General features: G+C 45.6%; 1 long non-coding RNA gene across 1 annotated transcript; it reads right to left on the bottom strand.

The window, feature by feature from the left end:
- Positions 1-2,931: 2,931 nt before the first annotated feature.
- Positions 2,932-4,277, bottom strand: LOC138973449 (uncharacterized). The gene is made up of 2 exons (XR_011458024.1): positions 3,843-4,277; positions 2,932-3,688 (listed from the first exon to the last, which is right to left on the bottom strand). It is a non-coding gene; the product is annotated as an uncharacterized lncRNA (long non-coding RNA).
- Positions 4,278-8,277: the final 4,000 nt, after the last annotated feature.

The raw sequence follows: 8,277 nt of genomic DNA, 5'->3' as shown, positions 1-8,277 counted from the left end.
AAGGTTGGAAAGAGTCGTGTGGGGAGCGTCCCCAGTTCTAACGCCAAACGCATGGCGACAACTGCCAAGACAGTCTTCACCCTGTCCATGATCGTGGCGGGCAGCTTTGATGTTCGTGAGGATGGTCATTATGCTAAATGAATGAACAAAACAAAACAAAAAATCATCATAACCATTCGTCCTTATTAATGTTTTTTCAACATTATTACAAAATAACCATTTTATAAACCATTATATAAAACATAACCATTATCATGTTAAATAACACATAGTCTTTACACTTCAAACATCATTTGGGGTTAATTACACATCAAACATCTCAATGTTGACGTTGGACACATTCAGGTTATGCCCAACGCCAACATTTTCACATTATCAAATCATTTCCTTCAGCGAATGATAACAATTTCTTCTTTTTATTTGGGATACACCTTTGACACAAAAAAGGGAAACAACGAAAGAAAGAAAGACTGTTCTGTTGGCACTGTACTTCAACTGTGGTCTCCCATCACTTGTCTCTATGCTAACTTATTCAAAGTAGTAACTTGTATTTCTTTTCTGCTGATCAACACTCCTATACTCTATTTCCCTTGCTCTATATCTTCTGGTCTGGTCTATAGCTCCGTCCTCTAAGAATTCTCTGCATAGCCTGTGGTGCTGTATGAACATAGCCTGTGGTGCTGTATCAACATAGCCTGTGGTGCTGTATCAACATAGCCTTTGGTGCTGCATCGACATAGCCTGTGGTGCTATATCGACATAGCCTGGGGTGCTGTACGAACATAGCCTGTGGTGCTGTATCGACATAGCCTGTGGTGCTGTATCGACATAGCCTGTGGTGCTGTATCAACATAGCCTTTGGTGCTGTATCAACATAGCCTTTGGTGCTGTATCAACATAGCCTATGGTGCTGTATCAACATAGCCTTTGGTGCTGTATCAACATAGCCTATGGTGCTGTATGAACATAGCCTTTGGTGCTGTATCAACATAGCCTATGGTGCTGTATCAACATAGCCTGTGGTGCTGTATCAACATAGCCTGTGGTGCTGTATCGACATAACCTGTGGTGCTGTATCGACATAGCCTGTGGTGCTGTATCAACATAGCCTGTGGTGCTGTACCAACATAGCCTGTGGTGCTGTATCGACATAGCCTGTGGTGCTGTATCAACATAGCCTGTGGTGCTGTATCAACATAGCCTGTGGTGCTGTATCAACATAGCCTGTGGTGCTGTATCAACATAGCCTGTGGTGCTGTATCAACATAACCTGTGGTGCTGTATCGACATAGCCTGTGGTGCTGTATCAACAAAGCCTGTGTTGCTGTGAATCTGGGTTAACAACACATAAAACAAAGTAAAACTGCAACAGAAAATCTCAAAATATTATTCAACCAACATACATTCTAATTACTTTCAATCCATATACAGTCGAACACGCTTAAGACGAATCACTGGGGATCGGAAAAAAAGTTCGTCTTAACCAAAATTCGTATTAAGAAAATTGATTGATTTTTTATTTTTTATTTTTGTTTTTTTATAAGTCTTGTACATTTTATGGTGTTTCAATTTGTTTCTTTCGCAACTTTCATGCTGCTTCACGTTTAGACAATAAAGTGACATATTCAGGTACATGTTTATGTGTGTCTCATGTTGAGTGATGATTGTTGAGTTTGAGTGAGAGTGAGCACACAGATGTTTCATCCAGTTGTTACGTTTTTGGTCACAAACACGCGCACACACTGACACTGTCCACATTCGCGGTGTTCCTATCATTTGTCCGGAATCACTTACCTTGGCGACGGGTAGCAAACCTTGGCCAATTTAGTTTTTTGTTTTTTTGTTGCAACATGATGTTCAAATCCAAATCGAAAGCACTGACTGACTGATAAACTATCGCGAACCGGCGAACGCAAACGTTGAGAGTGTGGTTTCCCTTGTCCAAGGGAAACCACTCTGGCATCTATATTGTTTGGCAATGGCTTCCGTTCGATGTTTCGTTTTTGGTATTCGCGAAGGAAATAAACGTCAGTCAGTCATTCATGTTCAGTGTCTGAGCTATCAATCACTTTGATTCTAAATTTGAAATTGTTTTGTGAGTACAGTGTATACTGTCCCTCTGTCTCCCTGAGCAGTCTGTTCCTTTTACTGACTTGCGTAGGAAGACACTTTGCTACAGTTTAAAACTCTGGCAAGACCGTTGGTCTGCCTGCACGGAAAACAAATTGTATAAAACTCTTCCTGACCTGTTAAAGCCACTTCCTTTAATTGCTTTAAGTAGAAAAGAAGAAAGTGTTTTGGCCAGGTTACATACTGGTCACACTTATCTCACTCATGTTCATCTGCTTAAAAGAGAAGAGGCACCATGGTGCTACCGGCACGGTTGGCCTAGTGGTAAGGCGTCCGCCCCGTGATCGGGAGGTCGTGGGTTCGAACCCCGGCCGGGTCATACCTAAGACTTTAAAATTGGCAATCTAGTGGCTGCTCCACCTGGCGTCTGGCATTATGGGGTTAGTGCTAGGACTGGTTGGTCCGGTGTCAGAATAATGTGACTGGGTGAGACATGAAGCCTGTGCTGCGACTTCTGTCTTGTGTGTGGCGCACGTTATATGTCAAAGCAGCACCGCCCTGATATGGCCCTTTGTGGTCGGCTGGGCGTTAAGCAAACAAACAAACAAACAAACCATGGTGCTACGCATGTGATACTGGTTTTACTGTGAGTCATTTTCTCACCGAGTGTGCTGATCTGTATGATCAACGAGAAAAGTATTTTGGCACCTCGAGCTTGAAAGTATTTTTACAGAAGTCAGCTCTTCAGCTCTTTTGGGTTTTTTAAAGGAGTCTGGTCTTTATTGTGGGAAGGTCGGGTGGAAGGACAAGGATATATAGCACAGGCAGAGGAGCATACAATTAAGACACCAAAGACAGAGGTTGCTTTAACTTATCTTAACTTATCTTTTATTGAAGCAAAATGTAACTAAAAATAACCACTCAGGTAGCTTATCTAAATCAGAAATGTTCCAAAACAGTTTAGCTTGTAAAGCCGAGCGGTGGTAGCTTCACGGAAATATTATCTGTCTGTGTCTAGGATGTAACCGTGCATGTGTTTTCAAAAGACATTTGTCAGGATGGCATTCAAAGCACACGCACCAGACGAACAGACGAACAAAATGTAAAGTCAACAAAAGTATGATAGGATTTCAAATTGTATTCAACCAAAAACAATCAAAAGAAAACATACGTGGGTCCTTCCATAGAAAATATATCTATAAAGAGTCTAGGTTGGCTTTAACACAGTCTAAACACTACACTAACAAATAAAATCTGAGTCCTTACAATGCTGGAAAATCGGGCATGACCCGTAGGTACCCTAGCGATCTAACTTACTCTTTGAAAACAAAACCTAAGTCCTAATCTGGATGAAAAATCGGGCAGGGGTTCGGGGCCTGGACAAAATCGAGTGACGCCACTCGATCACTGCTTGTGGGTAACCTTTAGAGTAGCGCGCACTACTCTAATAAGCCTTGTGGTAACCGAGTAAACAGCGCGCACTGCTCACTATTGCCAGTGGGACAAGAGTTGCGTATCGAGGACGTGGTCTGTCAGGTCAGGCACTAAGGCACACATACCATCCAAACCACACGCAAATCTGAGGAGAAACACCAAGCATAAGGAAAGATTCCCACACCTTTAACCCAGCTCAATGCGACTCCTCCGTGGTAGTTTTGATGACCCTGACTCTAAAACAGGGGAGACGCATGTTTCAGGCACTTATTAGGCACCCTACTCTCTCACACGTCTCTCTGAGGAGAAGCACCAAGCATAAGGAAAGATTCCCACACCTTTAACCCAGCTCAATGCAACTCCTCCTGACCTCACGGGGACAGGGGTCTTTTATAGCTAACGGGGTTTCCTCCTACGTCACCCTAGCAGGACCAATGAGAATCCCGCTCTGGCAGCGCGGGAGCAAAAGGGAGGGGAGGTGGAGGGCTCCGAGCCTGCTGCCAGCCTCCTTACAAACTGAAGTTAAACTCCTCAAACATACACCAAAGTTCTTCTATTAAGAAAACCCACATAAAAATGATGTACACACATATGTCATTAAACAACCAACCTTACAACGTATCTGTAGATACCAAACACTTGTAGGTAGACAAAAACGCAGACGAACTGCAAAACTTCCAGTTACACTTAAAGACTGAGCAATTAGGTTACACACAAAAATACTTCTCCTTTAGTATACAAAACGTACATTAGACGTCCATATCAAACGGCAAATCCATGCCCATAAAAACCCCACAAAAATGCTGCGCGCTCAAAGCAACAACGGTCACTGCCATAACCAAAACATCGGCACACCCCGGTTTCATCTGTCTTTATACATTCACATACGCCACATATACGATTAACATAACGCCTACATTCTACTGAATACATATATTGAATATACGAACAAAAAGAGACACCGAGAAAAAGAATGGCAAAATAACATAGGGAGAGAGAGAGTACGTGTTTGGGAACATAGCAGCAGAACACATCAAGCCTAATAATCAGCAAATGAAAAAGAGGGTAAAAAGAACACGCCCCTCTTCATAAAAACCTTCCTAAAAACTGATCGTCAAACTTAACAAAGATGGTCTCGAAACAAAAAGGGACGTTATTTGTTGTATCAAAAACGATGTAATTCAAACATTACAGGAAAAGGTAGGGCAAAGAAGATCCTAAAATCTCCAAGTCGAATCATTTCCTACAACTACAGGGAAGGGGGGGGGGGGGGGGGGGTTAAAGTCCAGTTGCGGAGGGGGAGGGGAGGACTAGAACAACAGCTCGGTTTCCCAGGGCCAGCCCCGCTCGCCTTATCAACACATGTGAAAGCAATTAAATCGCTCCGTACCGGAGTTTTGCTAAGGAATAGAGCAAAACTCAGATCTGGCAGCATAAAAGCGGTCAGCTTAAAATGACCTACTTTCTCTGCTCAAGACACAGGCTATCCGTACTGTATCCCCTCTTGTACACACTCGGTTTACTCTCTCTGTACATCATCAGTATTATATGATTAACATGAAAATACATGTATCGTACATGTATCGCGTATATATGAATACAAGGAATATCAAGGAAAAGGGCGCAGAATAAAAGAAAGGAGCAAGAGAGAGAGAGGGTGTGCGTGCATGTGTACGTATGTATGTGTGTAGAGGCAGAAAACATTAACTCCATTCTTAGCAACCTAAAGGAAGGGGAGAAAGAATGCGTCGCATCCAAAAACGATCGTCCTGATATGGCTCTGCGTAGTCGGCTGGACGTTAAGCAACAAATAAACAAACAAACAAACAAATCCAAAAACGAGGTGATTAGAACGTTAGAGAGAGAGAGGGTGTGCGTGCATGTGTACGTATGTATGTGTGTAGAGGCAGAAAACATTAACTCCATTCTTAGCAACCTAAAGGAAGGGGAGAAAGAATGCGTCGCATCCAAAAACGAGGTGATTAGAACGTTATTAAAAAGGGTAGAGATATTCCAGAACTCAAACGTTTGTCACTCTGTACTGTACAACTAGGAGAGTTGCAAGTTCAGCCATTTCGGTCCTTTATCTTGGGGAGGGGCGGAAAGAGGGGGGGGGGGGAGTACTAGAACAAAGACCGCGCTGCGGTCAGTCTAGCTGGCCTCAGCACCGCATGTGCACCGACAGAGAGTCTAAGAATAAAAAAAGGGGGGGGGGGGAGGTGGGTCCAGAGCAACTGCCTCTCGGGGTCAGCTTGCCCTGTTCAGGTCCGGTCAGGTCGGGGCCAGTGCTACAGATGCAAGCGATTAACCGCTTGGCACCAAAGTCTTGCTAAGAGAAAGAGGAAAGACCCAATTCTGGTGCACACAAGTTGTCGGCTTAAAGTGACCTATTTACGCACTGGCGATTTGTACTGGGTCACCTTTTGTACTAATACAGGACTTTCCTTGGGGAAATAAGAAATACAAAAAAAAGAAACATAGGTGTACTGCACTTTTCTCCACAATGCCCCCTTCTAAAAAAATAAGTTTGTCCCCAAACTTGGCAACAACAAAAAGATATAAGAAGGAGAAAAGTGTCACCGATCTTATCTCAGTTTTACAAAATACAAAGGCTGATACAAAAATTCTCCTGACACCAAATGTAAAGCCGAGCAGCACGTGACGAACTCGAAAAATGAAAAGGAATATCTTAGGATGGACTTCCTAACTCGATTATTCTTTAACAAAAGTACAACGGAGAAAACGACGACTGGCCTATATTGGTTACACTCTTCAAAAAACTTTCTCAAATGTACATTGGTATGACACTCAACATTTTACAACCATCTCATGCGTTAAACAACGCCCAATGAGCGTGACAGCCATCATAAAACTATTAGAAGCTTTCCTGAACAAATCTTCAACCCCGACAGTTTTTCTTGAGAAAAACAACAAAATACCATGGGTCCAAGCACTGAATGACCATATGCAGGTTACAATACAAACACAGAATATCTACAAGAGCCTCGGTTCTCTTTCAAACCAACGTTAATTACAGATTCTGTTACACCTATCTACCGAGCCCAGGCTCAAGACATCGGACCGAACCGGTAAACCAGCTGTAAACGACACACATTTTCCTTCAATCGTTAGAGTCTTTTATATCCTGCACACACCATCACTCCGAGATAATTGTCACCGGAAACAAAACAAAAATTTAAATGCATCTAATCCAATACTGGCTATGCTAATCTACGTTTTTTTTTTGTTTTGTTTTTTTTAAACATCCATCGAGCTCCCTACCCTTATCGATCGCGAAGTCACTGGTGCCTATTTCCTTGATGCTTACGTCCGACGCTTGAGTTGTCGCCTTCTCCGTCGACGTCGTCCCTCTCGGTGGATTCCGGGAGAGTGGTACTCAACGACATCAGGCGCGTCCTCGCGGCGCCGGACAGCAACACAGGACCAGATGACACCCGGCGCGTCCTCGCGGCGCCGGACAGGAACGGGTGACATCCGTGGCGACTTCTGTGGCGGTGACAGGGTTTACTGGTTGTGATTGCAACACGGGCAGCCCCCCTCTGTTTGGGTGACGGCGTTTGTCGTGGTCGCTGTCCCCGGCTCCGGTGCCCAGGTGGACTTCAGGAAATATGCCACCCCGTCTGGCATCACGGCTTTCTCTTCTTTGGTGACGACGCTGGCGCTACGGGTTGTGTACCGCACCCGGGGAGCGCTGACCCGGGCCCCTTCCCGTACCCGGCGCAGGATATACGCCGGGTGTTCTACGCTGTAGAGGGAAGGAGCCCCGACGAAAGCGAGACGTGGGTCTTGTTGGATTTCCCACTTGCGCTCCGCCAGTGGGTACGGTCGTCGCATCACCGGCTCGTCGTCACCCGGGGTAGCAGGTGTCGTCGCTGCTGTTAGGGACGCTGCCTCTTCAGGCTGGGGGCTTTCCTGCGGCGATGATGTTATTTCCTCAGGGGGGTCGTATTCTTGCTGAGATGGCGACGCTATTCCTTCCGGCTGGGAGGTAGGGCGAGTTTCTTCCGTTTCAGCTGCAGTGTCAGTGGAATCCCGCAGCGTGTTATATACCGGGTCTGCAATGAAGCTCCAACCCGGAGTTTTTGGTATCTCCATCTCGTCGCTGTCACTGCTGAACCCCAGCGCCTTGTTTGCGATTTCGTCCGCCTTCAATAGTTCAGCGTCGATATCAAAGCCATCCGACGTTTCCAACTTTCTCTTTTTCGACTTGTCAACGCCGTGCGCCTCGCTTTCGTGAAGTCGGCGTTTTGTCCTCGTCATGAAGACCCTATCGCATGTTCTACACGTAAGGAACACCATTCTACCTCCCGTCCTCTTGCGTGTGCAAGCAGTCAGTGGTTGTTGCGTAAACTGCAGCAAGTCTCTCCCTCTCATTCCCGCCAGCCAGCGAGCAACCCCCCGTCGCTCCCATAGGTGTCGCTCATTGGCCCTGACCAACGTACCCCGCCGAGGGGGAGGGGGGGTGGCGGCATGCGAGAAGTTACAAGTCAGTGCCACTCCCCCCCGTCCAGTAATTTGACACCGTGGTTACGGAATCGGTGCCCGGCCCGCCGTCTGGGTCTCCCGTAGCGTGGGAGTCGGTTGCACTGTCCTCGTTAGGTCAGCGAGAGAATTTCCCGGTGACGTTTTATGGTGATGTATGCTCGCGCTCTCTCCCTCGTTTGAAATGTGATGACGTAATTCTTCTTTCCCCGCTGTTGTGCGTGGCTGCTTTCTTTCTCCAACATAGGACAGAATCAGGTTCCGACGTGT

The sequence above is a fragment of the Littorina saxatilis genome, linkage group LG8, assembly GCF_037325665.1.
Source record: "Littorina saxatilis isolate snail1 linkage group LG8, US_GU_Lsax_2.0, whole genome shotgun sequence".
NCBI lineage: Eukaryota > Metazoa > Mollusca > Gastropoda > Littorinimorpha > Littorinidae > Littorina > Littorina saxatilis.
The sequence above is the reverse complement of the archived record's forward strand: the minus strand, read 5'-3'. Positions and strand labels throughout refer to the sequence as shown.